We start from the raw sequence: 20,222 nt of genomic DNA, 5'->3' as shown, positions 1-20,222 counted from the left end.
AGACCCAGCCACGTTTCATCTTCAATGCCCTTGCTGATGGAAGGAGGTTTTCACTCAAAATCTCACGATAAATGGCCCCATTCATTCTTTCCTTTACACGGATCAGTCGTCCTGGTCCCTTTGCAGAAAAACAGCCCCAAAGCATGATGTTTCCACCCCCATGCTTCACAGTAGGTATGGTGTTCTTTGGATGCAACTCAGCATTCCTTGTCCTCCAAACACAACGAGTTGAGTTTTTACCAAAAAGTTCTATTTTGGTTTCATCTGACCATATGACATTCAAACTTCAGACAGGCCTGGACATGTACTGGCTTAAGCAGGGGGACACGTCTGGCACTGCAGGATTTGAGTCCCTGGCGGCGTAGTGTGTTACTGATGGTAGGCTTTGTTACTTTGGTCCCAGCTCTCTGCAGGTCATTCACTAGGTCCCCCCGTGTGGTTCTGGCATTTTTGCTCACCGTTCTTGTGATCATTTTGACCCCACGGGGTGAGATCTTGCGTGGAGCCCCAGATCGAGGGAGATTATCAGTGGTCTTGTATGTCTTCCATTTCCTAATAATTGCTCCCACAGTTGATTTCTTCAAACCAAGCTGCTTACCTATTGCAGATTCAGTCTTCCCAGCCTGGTGCAGGTCTACAATTTTGTTTCTGGTGTCCTTTGACAGCTCTTTGGTCTTGGCCATAGTGGAGTTTGGAGTGTGACTGTTTGAGGTTGTGGACAGGTGTCTTTTATACTGATAACAAGTTCAAACAGGTGCCATTAATACAGGTAACGAGTGGAGGACAGAGGAGCCTCTTAAAGAAGAAGTTACAGGTCTGTGAGAGCCAGAAATCTTGCTTGTTTGTAGGTGACCAAATACTTATTTTCCACCATAATTTGCAAATAAATTCATTAAAAATCCTACAATGTGATTTTCTGGATTTTTTTTGTCATTTTGTCTGTCATAGTTGAAGTGTACCTATGATGAAAATTACAGGCCTCTCTCATCTTTTTAAGTGGGAGAACTTGCACAATTGGTGGCTGACTAAATACTTTTTTGCCCCACTGTATATCAATAGGTTCAAATCTTCTTTACAGTAGGTTTACTTTGAATGGTTTTGATCCAGAAAACTCACATATCAATCTAGTCATCATAGAATTTATTTCAATTGTTCAAAGACAGGAATTATATCAGCAGTCACCATATTTTGATAATTGAATGCTAGCAATGATGCTAGAACTAATGCATCTCTCAGTCATGATGCAAAATTATTTCAAAGTGTCCAGCTAACTACTTCTCAGTAAAGTTAGTTGCTTGAGCAGCACTATGAGTTTGCATCATCTACAGGATATCCTGCTTGGTGGTGAACATGTCTGCAGCACAGATCAAGCCTTTGGGAGAAGTGACACTCCTCTGTTCAAATAAGATAATGCATTGATGATCTTGAAAAAGGGTCCACAGTGTTCAATAAACTACACCTGCAGCATGGATTCCTCCAGCTTCCTGTAGTGGTCCAAGCATTCATGATGCACAGGGGATGTGCAGGTACAAATGCATGCCATTTGGATTTAAATCTGCATTCAGCAATGCAGTAAAGTTTGGCCACATCTACCCCACACCACATCCACCCCCACCAAAGACATCTGTTGGAGAAAAAAAAAACTGCAGACATAGGTTCCCTTAATAACCCACCTTGTTACGAGTCCCTGCAGTCCCCGGAACTACTGTCACACCAGTGTGTATAACCCTCAGACAGACAACTCAACCCAGATGAACAGTGAGTATATTATGCTTACTGTATGTGAGGGTTGGCTTCAGGATGCTTTGCAAAAGTTACTCTGCTGTGCTGTACAGTATCTTGAATCTTCAACATAGTGTCTCTGCAGACATCAGGCTAATAACATTCAAGTTATTATTATTTTATACATTTTTTAACATAATTTTATTAGCAACTTTCATAAAATGAATTGCAGTCCTGTAATTAGCAATGAATAATCAAAACAATTTCAGTGGTCATTTTTTACATTTTATTTCAGGGATGAATATCACTGGATATCCTGTTCACACCACGGCAGGGTGGGACTTTATATTTTTTACTTGACAAATAGCTCTATTTGAATATTAATAGTGTCATCAATTAATACATTTATCATAATAACTTATAATAATTACATCATTGCTGTAAATAATGTAATGTCATATGTTCTGCTGTACAAAATGGGCCATTGATACATGCGCCTGTAATTGAGAAGCTCAAATCATTGGTAATGAATTTCAGGGGGAACACCACAACCGGTCCCTTCAGCTCTGTGAGTGTTGAGAATGGGAATTCATCCAGTTATGCATATGAGAACTCATCCAGTTATGCATATGGGTAAGTAAAGGACTAAAATGTATTGACTTATAGAAACACTCATTTTGAGGAAAGAGTGAAATTGGTGTTACAAGATTTCTGCCCCAATCTTCCAATCATGTTTTAAAAAATGAAATGTTGCTGATAGAAATAAAGTACTATTTGCATTTACTCCACTGTACTGTAAATATTGTTGTTGGTGGACCACATTTTGATAATAAGCACAACTTTCAGATTGTGGCTTTAAGAATGCTCATTCTTATCATTGCTGCTTGGTTCATTCTCCTCGTCTGATCTTTTACAGCACACATTTTGCAGACGCATTTGAAGTAACCACATACGACTACAATAACAATGACGATGGCGTTTGCAAGTACAAGGCACACGGAGCCAGCTTCCTGCCAGTGCTGTTCTCCCTCTTCTTCATCCTGGGGTTTCTGGGGAACGTTCTGGTCTTGTGGGTCATCCTCCTGGGGGGGAAACTATGCAGCATGCCTGACGTGTGTCTTCTGAACCTGGCCTTGGCTGACCTGCTCCTGGTCTGCACCTTGCCTTTCCTGGCCCACCCCGCTACAGATCAGTGGGTGTTTGGTGACGTCATGTGCAAAGTGGTCCTCAGCACCTACCACGTTGGCTTCTACAGTGGCATCTTCTTCATCACCCTGATGAGTGTGGACAGGTACCTGGCCATAGCCCATGCTGTGTACGCCATGAGAGCCAGAACACGGAAGTACGGGGCCATCGCTGCCATCGTGACCTGGCTGGCTGGATTCCTGGCCTCGTTTCCTGAGGCACTGTCTCTTAAAGTGGAGAAAAACAATGAGAAAGAAAATTGTCACCCGTCTATGATGGACACCCTTGGGGAATTTTTGGCCTTTTCAAAATGAACACACTTAGTCTGCTAATCCCCCTCGTCATCATGGGGTTCTGCTACACACAGATAGTGAGAAGGCTGCTCAGTAATCCATCCTCCAAAAAGCAGGCCATCAGACTCATTCTCATTGTGGTTGTGGTGTTTTTCTGCTGCAGGACTCATTTTTCAAGGCCTTGGAGTTAAGTGAGGTCTACTCAAGCTGTGAGAGTAGCAAAGCCATCAGACTCACTCTACAGATCACAGAGGCCATGGCCTACTCCCAAAGCTGCCTGAATCCCATCCTCTATGTGTTTGTGGGGCAGAAGTTTAGAAGGCCTCTCATAAGACTGATAAACAAGGCTCCCTGCAGGATGTGTCAGTTCATGAAGTACTACCTGCCCCGGGACTTCAGAGCCTTAGAGGACAGGATCTATTTACTCACAGACCACCAGCGTGGATGAGAGGTCTACTGCCGTGTGAACAGCAACTTAACTGTAAAGACAAATACATCTGACATCACATCATCACATGTAAATACCAAATCCAGTGTCAAATACAATCATCCGGAAATAATAGGCTCTGATCCAGGTGCATGGCGAAGTCAGGAAATTGTCACTCATCTCAGAGTTTCCCATCAGGGCGATGATTTTTACAGAAATCAACCCAATCACTATAAATTCCACAAACCATTTAATTTCCCTTTGTATAGCATTTTGTCTAGTACAGTATGTCTATTTGAATGTCTATTTGAAGTTTTTGGCACATTTTGCAAAGTTATCTTTTCTCTTAAAATGTATTATAAATCTGCTAGCACACATACTGTATGTAAATACAGTAATACTTTTTGATTCTATGTAAATAAATGTATTACAGTAACTTCATCCCCTCCTGCATGAGGCAAATTAAAGTACTTCCAAGATAATGTAATCAAGATATACTCAGTGACCTATGTTCCCATGTGTCAGTGCTAGAGAATATGTGAATGATGGTGCCACCACAGACCAATATCTCTTACTCCTGTTAGCAACTTATCTCACCACAAAGAGTAACACTGCTGGTGCCATACAATGTGTACACAAAATGTCATCCTAATGTGATTCACTGCAGTATTGTAACATGTTTTATATTGATCATTATAATCGGGATGCAGAGGACATTTAGATTATAACACATTTGTCTGCTTTACCTGCTATGATATTTAATACTTAAAACAGCGCTCTGTACAGAAGCACACACCAACCTTAAACCAACCTTTTTTTTATTGAAGTGAGCCAGTAAATACCTACAGTAAAACAATACCGGACTGGCTCTAACATTTTAGTGGCCCCCAAAACATGGAGCCAGTTAATTTCATGCAATTCTACACATTCTGCCATGGTGTGTGATGAAAATGTTGCAAGTTCTGCTATTTTTTAGTTCTGAAATTTTATAACACATTTCTTGAAATTCTACTCACTTTGACATGGGGAAGAGAGAAGAAAAGTACATTTTAAAGCAAATTTCCTGCAAATCAACACATTTTGTAATGACTTATGCCATGCAAATATGATTTCTGAGTGAGAATGACTAAGAAAACCTATGGTGGCCCCCTGGAGGTCAGAGCCCCTGGGCAAGTGCCCTGCATGCCCGGTCGGTCTTCGGCCATGACTACTACAAGTTTAGATAGCTGGCTAGACTAACTATCCAAAAATTGGTAGCTGACATGGCTATTGAGTGATTGTCAGTGACATAACAAGAGAAAAACTGCTGATGCACAACCAAATTTCAAAATTGTACCTGCTGTATTCTTACTCTCAATATTAAGTTGAGACCAGAGTTCCTAAACCTTATATATACACTGCTCAAAAAAATAAAGGGAACACTTAAACAACACAATGTAACTCCAAGTCAATCACACTTCTGTGAAATCAAACTGTCCACTTAGGAAGCAACACTGATTGACAATAAATTTCACATGCTGTTGTGCAAATGGAATAGACAAAAGGTGGAAATTATAGGCAATTAGCAAGACACCCCCAATAAAGGAGTGATTCTGCAGGTGGTGACCACAGACCACTTCTCAGTTCCTATGCTTCCTGGCTGATGTTTTGGTCACTTTTGAATGCTGGCGGTGCTCTCACTCTAGTGGTAGCATGAGACGGAGTCTACAACCCACACACGTGGCTCAGGTAGTGCAGCTCATCCAGGATGGCACATCAATGCGAGCTGTGGCAAGAAGGTTTGCTGTGTCTGTCAGCGTAGTGTCCAGAGCATGGAGGCGCTACCAGGAGACAGGCCAGTACATCAGGAGACGTGGAGGAGGCCGTAGGAGGGCAACAACCCAGCAGCAGGACCGCTACCTCTGCCTTTGAGCAGGAGGAGCACTGCCAGAGCCCTGCAAAATGACCTCCAGCAGGCCATGCTGACACATGCACATTTGTGGCCTGCTGGAGGTCATTTTGCAGGGCTCTGGCAGTGCTCCTCCTGCTCAAAGGCGGAGGTAGCGGTCCTGCTGCTGGGTTGTTGCCCTCCTACGGCCTCCTCCACGTCTCCTGATGTACTGGCCTGTCTCCTGGTAGCGCCTCCATGCTCTGGACACTACGCTGACAGACTCAGCAAACCTTCTTGCCACAGCTCGCATTGATGTGCCATCCTGGATGAGCTGCACTACCTGAGCCACTTGTGTGGGTTGTAGACTCCGTCTCATGCTACCACTAGAGTGAGAGCACCGCCAGCATTCAAAAGTGACCAAAACATCAGCCAGGAAGCATAGGAACTGAGAAGTGGTCTGTGGTCACCACCTGCAGAATCACTCCTTTATTGGGGGTGTCTTGCTAATTGCCTATAATTTCCACCTTTTGTCTATTCCATTTGCACAACAGCATGTGAAATTTATTGTCAATCAGTGTTGCTTCCTAAGTGGACAGTTTGATTTCACAGAAGTGTGATTGACTTGGAGTTACATTGTGTTGTTTAAGTGTTCCCTTTATTTTTTGAGCAGTGTATATACAGTGCATTCAGAAAGTATTCAGACCCTTTGACTTTTTCCACATTTTGTCATGTTACAGCCTTATTCTAAAGTTGATTAAATTGTTTTTTTTCTTCATCAATCAACACACAATACCCCATAATGACAAAGCAAAGTTTTTTTGGGGGGGCAAATGTTTTAAAAATCAAAAACTTAAATAAATATTTAGACCCTTTACTCAGTGCTTTGTTGAAGCACTTTGGCAGCGATTACTGCCTCGATTCTTCTTGGGTAAGACGCTACAAGCTTGGCACATCTGTATTGGGGGAGTTTCTCCCATTCTTCTCTGCAGATCCTCTCAAGCAACAGTATGTCAGGTTGGATAGGGAGCGTTGCTGCACAGCTATTTTCAGGTCTCTCCAGAGATGTTCAATCGGGTTCAAGTCCGGGCTCTGGCTGTGCCACTCAAGGACATTGAGACTTGTCCCGAAGCAACTCCTGCGTTGCCTTGGTTGTGTGCTTAGGGTCATTGTCCTGTTGGAAGGTGAACCTTCACCCCAAGCTGTGGCAGCAAGGGAACGATAAAACCTGAGCGGTCTGGTGCAGCTTTTCATCAAGGATCTCTCTGTACTTTGCTCCATTAGTTTTTCCCTCGACCCTGACTGATCCTGTCTCCCAGTCCCTGCCGCTGAAAACATCCCCACAGCATGATGCTGCCACGACCATGCTTTACCGTAGGGAGGGTGCCAGGTTTTGTCAGACGTGACGCTTTCTGAATGCACTGTATATATATATATATATGGTCGGGGGCCCCCTAGCTGCCTTGGGCCCTAAGCGACCGCTGATGTAGCTTATACCTGGAACTGGCCCTGAAAGTAAGAAATGATAAACTGTCCTTTGGTATACTTAGTTCTGTTAGAATAGGCTCACCTACTACAGGGACGTAGCTACAGTCTAAAACAGCCCAGTGACCTAAACACACAAAGATAGATAGCTGTTTACCTCTTCCTGTTGACAGGCCTGCTTAGCGATATAAAACCACAACTTCACACATATGACAATATCATTGACAACAAGGTATTTTTTGGGGTTGAGCCAGCCACACGGTTTTGTGTAATCTGAATATAGATAATGAAAATAAAGGAAGACAAAGCCAGAAGATTGTGCCAAGTAAACATTTTTACACAATTTTGCAATAAGCAGCATTACTGAACTGGTTTCAAAAAGAGCTAATTGCAGGCAGAGCTTTTAAATTTGTGGAAAGGTCATGCTCTGATACCGCTAATGTAATTACAGATAACCAACAAAGAACCCTAACCAACAAAGGACAAAATCTAGAACACATGCTAACATTTTTTTTAAACTTACATTTCACTAAAAAGCATCAGATAAGTAAAAAAAGTGATGGGTCTGCATTCAAAAGGATCCCGCCAAAAGATGACTTCTTAAAAATTAAAAACATTTTACTGAATCAGGATAGCATACAAAGATGTTTCGGGTTAACAGCCTTCTCCAGAGTGTAGGTAAAAAAAAATTAAATCAGGAACAACTTTTGCATATGAACAACCAGTGAGCAGCAGGTGCTTCTAAGGTTGCCAGTCAATTGCCAATCAGTGATGTGGCTCCTCTGGTCTACCTGTATATGTGTTACAATCACAAAGAAAGACAAAATGACAGGATATGGGAGTGGGTAAAGGGCAATTGGGGGTATCGGGTAAAAAAAAGGGATAAAAAACAATTCATGTGAGGGACACACAATGTTTTTGTTTTATCGTTTGTATATCATTGTATTTTACATTTGTGTGGCTTTTGGCGCATTCACATACCCGATGGGACGCATTGGGAGATAATTTCTCTTTTTCCTACCGTCAAAACCATGATAATATGTAGAAGCCGGACAACAGTTTAAATTAAGCCTTTAAAATCGATAGATCAATATATCCCCAAGTAACCGAGCAGTCAGTTATACAGAGTGAGCGGTCAGTTATACACAACAGCGAACCAATCTATGAGTAAAGCAACGCTGAGACTCTAACCCAACATACCATTGCTTCCCTTAGAGGAAAAGACAGTGTCACGACTTCTACCGAAGTCGGTTCCTCTCCTTGTTTGGGCGGTGTTGGTCGAAATCACCGGTCTTCTAGCCATCGCCGATACATTTTTCATGTTCCATTTGTTTTGTCTGATTTTCACACTCACATGGTTTCAATCCCCTAATTACATGTTGTATATGTTCCCTCTGTTTCCCCCATGTCCTTGTCGGGAATTGTTTATTGTAAGTACGTGTGCATTGTGTGACTGGTGCGATACGGGTTTTGTGCCCATGTGTTTTTTGTTTTTTTGTATGCCGGTAGTTATGTTTATTAAACGGCTCCGGCTATTTACCAAGTTCTGCTCTCCTGCATTTGACTTCACTGCCACCAGTTACGCACCCCTTACAGAAATCCCGACCCTGCTATGGAGTCAGCAGGAGCAGGTGCCCCTGGTATAGGGGTTGAGGAGCGCATCCAGGAGCAAGCGATGATAATCCACCATCTCGGCGCCATCATGGATCAAGTTATCCAGACCCTGGACCGTTGGGAGAGACAGGGAGGTCCACCAGCGCTTTCAACAACGCAACCCGAACCTCCACTACACACTCCTTCTGTACCCGGTCCCAGTGGGATGTGTCTCGCCCTTCACAGGGAGTATGATGGGACGGCGGCACGGTGCCAGGGTTTCCTGTTACAGCTGGACCTATACCTGGGTACCGTTTACCCAGCTCCCTCGGGAAGGGACAGGGTGTCTGCCCTCATCTCGTGCCTCTTAGGGAGAGCTCTGGAGTGGGCCAACGCTGTGTGGGGAGAAGGAGATGGGGCGTTGGAGGACTTGCAGAGTTCACCTGCCGTTTCCGGGCGGTCTTGAAGCGGCCACGCTTCACACCGCGTGGCCGCTGCCACTCTAACCTGGTGGTCCCAGCGCGCACGACCCACGTGGAGTTCCAGGTCTCCGGCAGCCTCTGGAACTGCCGATCTGCGGCCAACAAGGCAGAGTTCATCTCAGCCTATGCTTCCCTCCAGTCCCTCGACTTCTTGGCACTGACGGAAACATGGATTACCACAGATAACACTGCTACTCCTACTGCTCTCTCCTCGTCTGCCCACGTGTTCTCGCACACCCCGAGAGCTTCTGGTCAGCGGGGTGGTGGCACTGGGATCCTCATCTCTCCCAAGTGGACATTCTCTCTTTCTCCCCTGACCCATCTGTCTATCGCCTCCTTTGAATTCCATGCTGTCACAGTTACCAGCCCTTTCAAGCTTAACATCCTTATCATTTATCGCCCTCCAGGTTCCCTTGGAGAGTTCATCAATGAGCTTGACGCCTTGATAAGTTCCTTTCCTGAGGATGGCTCACCTCTCACAGTTCTGGGTGACTTTAACCTCCCCACGTCTACCTTTGACTCATTCCTCTCTGCCTCCTTCTTTCCACTCCTCTCCTCTTTTGACCTCACCCTCTCACCTTCCCCCCCTACTCACAAGGCAGGCAATACGCTTGACCTCATCTTTACTAGATGCTGTTCTTCCACTAATCTCATTGCAACTCCCCTCCAAGTCTCCGACCACTACCTTGTATCCTTCTCCCTCTCGCTCTCATCCAACACTTCCCCCACTCGGATGGTATCGCGCCGTCCCAACCTTCGCTCTCTCTCCCCCGCTACTCTCTCCTCTTCCATCCTATCATCTCTTCCCTCTGCTCAAACCTTCTCCAACCTATCTCCTGATTCTGCCTCCTCAACCCTCCTCTCCTCCCTTTCTGCATCCTTTGACTCTCTATGTCCCCTATCCTCCAGGCCGGCTCGGTCCTCCCCTCCTGCTCCGTGGCTCGACGACTCATTGCGAGCTCACAGAACCGGGCTCCCGGCAGCCGAGCGGAAATGGAGGAAAACTCGCCTTCCTGCGGACCTGGCATCCTTTCACTCCCTCCTCTCTACATTCTCCTCTTCTGTCTCTTTCTACCACTCTAAATTCCAAGCATCTGCCTCTAACCCTAGGAAGCTCTTTGCCACCTTCTCCTCCCTCCTGAATCCTCTTCCCCCCCCCCCTCCTCCCTCTCTGCGGATGACTTCGTCAACCATTTTGAAAAGAAGGTCGACGACATCCGATCCTCATTTGCTAAGTCAAACGACACCGCTGGTTCTGCTCACACTGCCCTACCCTGTGCTTTGACCTCTTTCTCCCCTCTCTCTCCAGATGAAATCTCGCGTCTTGTGACGGCCGGCCGCCCAACAACCTGCCCGCTTGACCCTATCCCCTCCTCTCTTCTCCAGACCATTTCCGGAGACCTTCTCCCTTACCTCACCTCGCTCATCAACTCATCCTTGACCGCTGGCTACGTCCCTTCCGTCTTCAAGAGAGCGAGAGTTGCACCCCTTCTGAAAAAACCTACACTCGATCCCTCCGATGTCAACAACTACAGACCAGTATCCCTTCTTTCTTTTCTCTCCAAAACTCTTGAACGTGCCGTCCTTGGCCAGCTCTCCTGCTATCTCTCTCAGAATGACCTTCTTGATCCAAATCAGTCAGGTTTCAAGACTAGTCATTCAACTGAGACTGCTCTTCTCTGTGTCACGGAGGCGCTCCGCACTGCTAAAGCTAACTCTCTCTCCTCTGCTCTCATCCTTCTAGACCTATCGGCTGCCTTTGATACTGTGAACCATCAGATCCTCCTCTCCACCCTCTCCGAGCTGGGCATCTCCGGCGCGGCCCACGCTTGGATTGCGTCCTACCTGACAGGTCGCTCCTACCAGGTGGCGTGGCGAGAATCTGTCTCCGCACCACGTGCTCTCACCACTGGTGTCCCCCAGGGCTCTGTTCTAGGCCCTCTCCTATTCTCGCTATACACCAAGTCACTTGGCTCTGTCATATCCTCACATGGTCTCTCCTATCATTGCTATGCAGACGACACACAATTAATCTTCTCCTTTCCCCCTTCTGATAACCAGGTGGCGAATCGCATCTCTGCATGTCTGGCAGACATATCAGTGTGGATGACGGATCACCACCTCAAGCTGAACCTCGGCAAGACAGAGCTGCTCTTCCTCCCGGGGAAGGACTGCCCGTTCCATGATCTCGCCATCACGGTTGACAACTCCATTGTGTCCTCCTCCCAGAGTGCTAAGAACCTTGGCGTGATCCTGGACAACACCCTGTCGTTCTCAACTAACATCAAGGCGGTGACCCGTTCCTGTAGGTTCATGCTCTACAACATTCGCAGAGTACGACCCTGCCTCACACAGGAAGCGGCGCAGGTCCTAATCCAGGCACTTGTCATCTCCCGTCTGGATTACTGCAACTCGCTGTTGGCTGGGCTCCCTGCCTGTGCCATTAAACCCCTACAACTCATCCAGAACGCCGCAGCCCGTCTGGTGTTCAACCTTCCCAAGTTCTCTCACGTCACCCCGCTCCTCCGCTCTCTCCACTGGCTTCCAGTTGAAGCTCGCATCCGCTACAAGACCATGGTGCTTGCCTACGGAGCTGTGAGGGGAACGGCACCTCCGTACCTTCAGGCTCTGATCAGGCCCTACACCCAAACAAGGGCACTGCGTTCATCCACCTCTGGCCTGCTCGCCTCCCTACCTCTGAGGAAGTACAGTTCCCGCTCAGCCCAGTCAAAACTGTTCGCTGCTCTGGCACCCCAATGGTGGAACAAACTCCCTCACGACGCCAGGTCAGCGGAGTCAATCACCACCTTCCGGAGACACCTGAAACCCCACCTCTTTAAGGAATACCTAGGATAGGATAAAGTAATCCCTCTAACTCCCCCCCCCCCTTAAAAGAGTTAGATGCACTATTGTAAAGTGGTTGTTCCACTGGATATCATAAGGTGAATGCACCAATTTGTAAGTCGCTCTGGATAAGAGCATCTGCTAAATGACTTAAATGTAAATGTAATGTAAATGTCTTCGACCACCCGCCCGAGGGTAAAGCGGCAGGTGAGCGCCTCTTACAGCTGAGGCAGGAGACGAGGAGCGTCCAGGAGTTTGCCCTAGAGTTTAGGACCCTGGCTGCCGGCGCGGGATGGAACGACAGGGCCCTGATCGACCACTACTGTTGCAGTCTGCGCGAGGATGTCCGTCGGGAGTTGGCCTGCAGAGACACCACCCTCATGTTGGATCAGCTGGTGGACCTGTCCATCCGGCTGGACAACCTGCTGGCTACCCGCGGACGTTCAGATCGAGGTCTGGTGGTTCCATCCCCTAGCACCCCCTCTCCTGAACCTATGGAGCTGGGAGGGGCGGTGCGTAGGAAGACCGGAGGGGGTTCCAGTTCGTGCACCATCTGTGGCTGCAGAGGACACACTGCCGGTCGGTGCCGGGTTGGTCCCTCTGGGAGTCGAGGCAGCAGGCAGGGCACTCTGGCGTCACCCCAGGTGAGTCTGCACCACTCTCATCCAGAGTCCTCTGTTGTCCAACTGTTTGTACCTGTTTGTTTTCCAGATTTTTTCCCCCACATTTCCAGCATAAGGTGCTCGTCGATCCAGGCGCAGCTGGGAATTTTATTGACAGAGCGCTCGCTCTTAGTCTTATGATCCCCATTATCCTTGTGGCTAGACCTTTCCCAGTGCACGCTCTGGATAGTCGACCATTGGGTTCCGGGCTAATCAGGGAAGCCACTATCTCCCTGGCCATGGTGACGCACGGGAGTCATGAGGAGAGAATCAGTCTCTTTCTCATTGACTCTCCTGCGTTTCCCGTGGTACTGGGCCTTCCCTGGTTAGCTCATCATAACCCCACTATTTCATGGCAACAGAGGGCTCTCACGGGGTGGTTGCGAGAGTGCTCGGGGAGGTGTGTAGGGGTTTCCGTTGATGCTACTACGGTGGAAAGTCCAGACCAGGTCTCCACGGTGCGCATCCCCTCCGAATATGCCGATTTGGGTCTCGCCTTCTGTAAAAAGAAGGCGACTCAATTACCACCCCATCGACGGGGGGATTGTGCGATAAATCTCCTGGTAGACGCTGCACTTCCCAGGAGTCACGTGTATCCCCTGTCGCAAGCGGAGACGGTGGCTATGGAGACATATGTCTCCAAATCCCTGCTTCAGGGGTACATTCGGTCATCCACTTCACCCGTCTCCTTGAGTTTCTTTTTTGTGAAGAAGAAGGATGGAGGTTTGCGCCCGTGCATTGATTATCAAGATTGAGGGGGGAAAGATAGAGGTTGGGATAAACTAGACCTGGGTGGGTAAGGGAGGGCAAGTAGGGGAGGTGGTGATACGCTTGGCTTGGGGGGGACAAGGGTGGGTAGGATGGGATGGTGGGACAAGCTTGGCTTGGGTTGAGTAAAGAGGGGAGAACAAGAAGGGGGTGGTGGAGAGGGATGGCTTTTATTTGGGATAGAGAGAGAGAAGGAGGACTTAATTATACTCCAATGTAATTGTATTTATTTTTTATTTTTTATTTTTTGTAATTGTATTCATTTTACAACGGGACTTGTCAACCCGTTGTAAAATGAATAAGACTTCTGGACAGATTAGGAAAGGATGTAGACTCATTATTATTCCTTATTTGTCATTACAACTAAGATGTAATGGTGGTTATTGGTGAGAATGGAGAGGGGCTTTATCCGGGGGATTGGGATGGCGTGACTGGGAGGGCATCAGACACTTGAGGTGTGCGTGGGGCCTCCACTCATCCCATTTTAGAGGACCCACTCACACTATGTAGACCCCCACCAGCCACTATACTTAATTTATAAGCTAATACAAACCAACCACAGTACTTAAGTGGCAGTCTTTCTTTAAAAGTATGTACAATGTCTGTAGCCACATTCTTTTTTCTTAGTACATTAGGAGAGGAGACGGCGCTATGAAGCCCTAAAAAGGCATAACGATGTTATTATTATTATTTTTTGTCTCCTCAACACACATGCCCACACACTCTATATACTCTATGTAATGTATACAATAACTATGTATTCCATACTATGATCCTCCTATTCTATGGAATACTCATCGCCCTATGTCATGTTTTCTAATATATTTTGCATGGTCTTTAGTGAGATGGAACAGATAAGGTTAACTCCAACAAATTCCAACTTATCACATAACAGGCTCCATGATGGAGGAAAAAAAGCATATGGTTCTCAAACACCTAAACTTAAAAATCATACAATGTGATTTTCTGGATTTTTGTTTTAGATTCCGTCTCTCACAGTTGAAGTGTACCTATGATAAAAAGTACAGACCTCTACATGCTTTGTAAGTAGGAAAACCTGCAAAATCAGCAGTGTATCAAATACTTGTTCTCCCCACTGTATATAAATCAGAAATAAACAACAGTTGGACGGATCCTATACCTAGACTCACCAACTCTAAAGCAACTATCAGCAGACACAAAAGAATCGCTAAAAACAGAGCTCACCCAAGAAGAAATATTAGATAGTGTTAAAACATTTGCACGGAGAAAAGCACCAGGAATGGATGTCTTTCCCATAGAATTCTTGATTTTGGGACAAAGTAGCCCCCCTTTTTGCACAAATGACAACACATGCATTACATTCGGAAAGTATTCAGACCCCTTGACTTTTTCCACATTTTGTTACATTACAGCCTTATTCTAAAATGTATGAAATATTTTTTTCCCCCTCATCAATCCACACACAATACCTCATAATGGCAAAGCAAAAACAGGTTTTTAGAAAAACAGAAAAGGTATTCAGAGACTCGAAATTGAGCTCAGGTAATCCTGTTTCCATTGATCATCCTTGAGATGGTACATTCAGTTGCTTGGACATGATTTGGAAAGGCAAACACCTGTCTATATAAGGTCCCATAGTTGACTGTGCATTTCAGAGCAAAAACCAAGCCATGAGGTCGAAAGAATTGTCCGTGGAGCGCCGAGACAGGATTGTGTCGAGGCACAGATCTGGGGAAGGGTACCAAAAAAGGTCTGCAGCATTGAAGGTCCCCAAGAACACATTGCCTCCATCATTCTTAAATTGAAGAAGTTTGGAACCACCAAGACTCTTCCTAGAGCTGGCCACCCGGCCAAACTGATCAATCAGGGGAGAAGGCCCATGGTCAGGGAGGTGACCAAGAACCCAATGGTCACTCTGACAGAGCTCCAGAGTTCCTCTGTGCAGATGGGAGAACCTTCCAGAAGGACAACCATCTCTGCAGCACTCCACCAATCAGGCCTTTAAGGTAGAGTGGGCAGACAGAAGCTGGTAAAAGGCACATGACAGCCCGCTTGGAATTTGCCAAAAGGCACCTAAAGGACTATCAGACCCTGAGAAACAAGATTCTCTGATCTGATGAAACCAAGATTCAACTCTTTGGCCTGAATGCCAAGCGTCATGTCTAGGGGAAACCTGGCACCATCCCTACAGTGAAGCATGGTGGTGGCAGCAGCATCATGCTGTGGGGATGTTTTTCAGTGGCAGGGACTGGGAGACTGGTCAGGATCGAGGGAACGATGAACGGAGCAAAGTACAGAGAGATTCTTAATGAAAACCAGCTGCAGAGCACTCAGGACCTCAGACTGGGGCAAAGGTTCAACTTCCAACAGGACAACGACCCTAAGCACACAGCTAAGACAACACAGGAGTGGCTTCAGGACAAGTCTCTGAATGTCCTTGAGTGGCCCAGTCAGAGCCCGGACTTGAACCCGATTGAACATCTCTGGAGAGACCTGAAAATAGCTGTACAGCGACGCTCCCCATCCAACCTGACAGAGCTTGAGAGGATCTGCAGAAAATAATGGGAGAACCTCCCCAAATACAGGTGTGCCAAGCTTGTCGCTTTATACCCAAGAAGACTCAAGGCTGTAATCGCTGCCAAAGGTGCTTCAACAAAGTACTGAGTAAAGGGTCTGAATACCAATGTAAATGTGATATTAAGGGCTTGGCCGATTAATTAGGGTCGATTTCAAGTTTTCATATCAATCGGTAATCGGATGCCGATTATGGCCGATTACATTGCACTCCACGAGGAGACTGCGTGGCAGGCTGACTACCTGTTACGTGAGTGCAGCAAGGAGCCAAGGTAAGTTGCTAGCTAGCATTAAACTTATCTTATAAAAAACAATCAATCTTCACATAATCACTAGTTAACTACACATGCTTGATGATATTACTAGGTTAACTAGCATTCCTGCGATGCATATAATCAATGCGGTGCCTGTTAATTTATCATCGAATTACAGCCTACTTCGCCAAACGGGGGATGATTTAACAAAAGTGCATTCGCGAAAAAAGCACAATTGTTGCACGAAAGTACCTAACCATAAACATCAATGCCTTTCTTAAAATCAATACACAGAAGTATATTTTTTAAACCTGTATATTTAGTTAACAGAAATTCATGTTAGCAGGCAATATTAACTAGGCAAATTGTGTCACTTCACGTTCATTGCACGCAGAGTCAGGGTATATGCAACAGTTTGGGCCGCCTGGCTCATTGCAAACTAATTTGCCAGAATTTTACATAATTATGACATAACATTGAAGGTTGTGCAATGTAACAGCAATATTTAGACTTAGGGTTGCCACCCGTTCAATAAAATATGGAATGGTTCTGTATTTCACTGAAAGAATAATTGTTTTCTAAATGATAGTTTCCGGATTTGACCATATTAATGACCAAAGGCTCGTATTTCTGTGTTTATTATATTATAATTAAGTCTATAATTTGATATTTGATAGAGCAGTCTTACTGAGCGGTGGTAGGCAGCAGCAGGCTCGTAAGTATTCATTCAAACTTCACTGCGTTTGCCAGCAGCTCTTAGCAATGTTTGAATCACAGCGCTGTTTGACTTCAAGCCTATCAACTCCTAAGATTAGGCTGGCAATACTAAAGTGCCTATTAGAACATCCAAAGGTATATGAAATACAAATGGCATAGAGAGAAATAGTCGACGCGTCATAATTCCTATAATAACTACAACCTAAAACTTCTTAACTTGGAATGTTGAAGAACTGGGAATATTGAACCACCAGCTTTCATATGTTCTGAGCAAGGAAATTAAACATGAGCTTTTTAACATGGCACATATTGCACTTTTACTTTCTCCTCCAACAATGTGTTTTTGCATTATTTAAACAAAATTCAGCATGTTTCATTATTTATTTGAGACTAAATAGCTTTTATTTATGTATTATATTAAGTTAAAAATACAAGTTTTCATTGTTCATTCAGTATTGTTGTAATTGTCATTATTACAAATATATATATATATATACAGTGGGGAGAACAAGTATTTGATACACTGCCGATTTTGCAGGTTTTCCTACTTACAAAGCATGTAGAGGTCTGTAATTTTTATCATAGGTACACTTCAACTATGAGAGACGGAATCTAAAACAAAAATCCAGAAAATCACATTGTATGATTTTTAAGTAATTCATTTGCATTTTATTGCATGACATAAGTATTTGATACATCAGAAAAGCAGAACTTAATATTTGGTACAGAAACCTTTGTTTGCAATTACAGAGATCATACGTTTCCTGTAGTTCTTGACTAGGTTTGCACACACTGCAGCAGGGATTTTGGCCCACTCCTCCCTACAGATCTTCTCCAGATCCTTCAGGTTTCGGGGCTGTCGCTGGGCAATACGGACTTTCAGCTCCCTCCAAAGATTTTCTATTGGGTTCAGGTCTGGAGACTGGCTAGGCCACTCCAGGACCTTGAGATGCTTCTTACGGAGCCACTCCTTAGTTGCCATGGCTGTGTGCTTCGTGTCGTTGTCATGCTGGAAGACCCAGCCACGACCCATCTTCAATGCTCTTACTGAGGGAAGGAGGTTGTTGGCCAAGATCTCGCGATACATGGCCCCATCCATCCTCCCCTCAATACGGTGCAGTCGTCCTGTCCCCTTTGCAGAAAAGCATCCCCAAAGAATGATGTTTCCACCTCCATGCTTCACGGTTGGGATGGTGTTCTTGGGGTTGTACTCATACTTCTTCTTCCTCCAAACACGGCGAGTGGAGTTAGACCAAAAAGCTCTATTTTTGTCTCATCAGACCACATGACCTTCTCCCATTCCTCCTCTGGATCATCCAGATGGTCATTGGCAAACTTCAGACGGGCCTGGACATGCACTGGCTTAAGCAGGGGGACCTTGCGTGCGCTGCAGGATTTTAATCCATGACGGCGTAGTGTGTTACTAATGGTTTTCTTTGAGACTGTGGTCCCAGCTCTCTTCAGGTCATTGACCAGGTCCTGCCGTGTAGTTCTGGGCTGATCCCTCACCTTCCTCATGATCATTGATGCCCCACGAGGTGAAATCTTGCATGGAGCCCCAGACCGAGGGTGATTGACCGTCATCTTGAACTTCTTCCATTTTCTAATAATTGCGCCAACAGTTGTTTCCTTCTCACCAAGCTGCTTGCCTATTGTCCTGTAGCCCATCCCAGCCTTGTGCAGGTCTACAATTTTATCCCTGATGTCCTTACACAGCTCTCTGGTCTTGGCCATTGTGGAGAGGTTGGAATCTGTTTGATTGAGTGTGTGGACAGGTGTCTTTTATACAGGTAACGAGTTCAAACAGGTGCAGTTAATACAGGTAATGAGTGGAGAACAGGAGGGCTTCTTAAAGAAAAACTAACAGGTCTGTGAGAGCCGGAATTCTTACTGGTTGGTAGGTGATCAAATACTTATGTCATGCAATAAAATGCAAATTAATTATTTAAAAATCATACAATGTGATTTTCTGGATTTTTGTTTTAGATTCCGTCTCTCACAGTTGAAGTGTACCTATGATAAAAATGACAGACCTCTACATGCTTTGTAAGTAGGAAAACCTGCAAAATCGGCAGTGTATCAAATACTTGTTCTCCCCACTGTATATACATATACAGTTGAAGTCGGAAGTTAACATACACTTAGGTAGGAGTCATTAAAACTAGTTTTTCAACCACTCCACAAATTTCTATAGTTTTGGCAAGTCGGTTAGGACATCTACTTTGTGCATGACACATGTAATTTTTCCAACAATTGTTTACAGACAGATTATTTCACTTATAATTCACTGTATCACAATTCCAGTGGGTCAGAAGTTCACATACACTAAGTTGACTGTGCCTTTAAACAGCTCGGAAAATTCCAGAAAATTATGTCATGGCTTTAGAAGCTTCTGATAGGCTAATTGACATCATTTGAGTCAATTGGAGGTGTACCTGTGGATGTATTTCAAGGCCTACCTTCAAACTCAGTGCCTCTTTGCTTGACATCATGGGAAAATCAAAAGAAATCAGCAAAGACATCAGAAAAAAATTGTAGACCTCCACAGGTCTAGTTCATCCTTGGGAGCAATTTCCAAACGCCTGAAGGTACCACGTTCACCTGTACAAACAATAGTACGCAAGTATAAACACCATGGGACCACGCATCCGTCATACCGCTCAGGAAGGAGACGCATTCTGTCTCCTAGAGATGAACGTACTTTGTTGCGAAAAGTGCAAATCAATCCCAGAACAACAGCAAAGGACCTTGTGAAGATGCTGGAGGAAACAGGTACAAATGTATCTATATCCACAGTAAAACGAGTCCTATATCGACATAACCTGAAAGGCCGCTCAGCAAGGAAGAAGCCACTGCTCCAAAACCGCCATAAAAAAAGCCAGACTACGGGTTGCAACTGCACATGGGAACAAAGATCGTACTTTTTGGAGAAATGTCCTCTGGTCTAATGAAACAAAAATGACCATAATGGCCATAAAGACCATCGTTATGTTTGGAGGAAAAAGGGGGAGGCTTGCAAGCCGAAGAACACCATCCCAACCGTGAAGCACGGGGGTGGCAGCATCATGTTGTGGGGGTGCTTTGCTGCAAGAGGGACTGGTGCACTTCACAAAATAGATGGCATCATGAGGTAGGAAAATGATGTGGATATATTGAAGCAACATCTCAAGACATCAGTCAGGAAGTTAAAGCTTGGTCACAAATGGGTCTTCCAAATGGACAATGACCCCAAGCATACTTCCAAAGTTGTGGCAAAATGGCAAAATATGTGGGCAGAACTGAAAAAGCGTGTGCGAGTAAGAAGGCCTACAAACCTGACACAGTTACACCAGCTCTGTCAGGAGGAATGGGCCAAAATTCACACTAC

General features: G+C 45.3%; 1 pseudogene; it reads left to right on the top strand.

Moving 5' to 3' along the window:
* The first annotated feature begins 1,697 nt into the window (after window positions 1–1,697).
* LOC139564493 (C-C chemokine receptor type 5-like) lies at window positions 1,698–4,111 on the top strand (annotated as a pseudogene).
* The last annotated feature ends 16,111 nt before the right edge of the window (window positions 4,112–20,222 follow it).

This window comes from Salvelinus alpinus, chromosome 35 (genome assembly GCF_045679555.1).
Source record: "Salvelinus alpinus chromosome 35, SLU_Salpinus.1, whole genome shotgun sequence".
In the NCBI taxonomy this organism is placed as follows: domain Eukaryota; kingdom Metazoa; phylum Chordata; class Actinopteri; order Salmoniformes; family Salmonidae; genus Salvelinus; species Salvelinus alpinus.
This window is presented reverse-complemented; position numbering and strand designations above follow the sequence as displayed.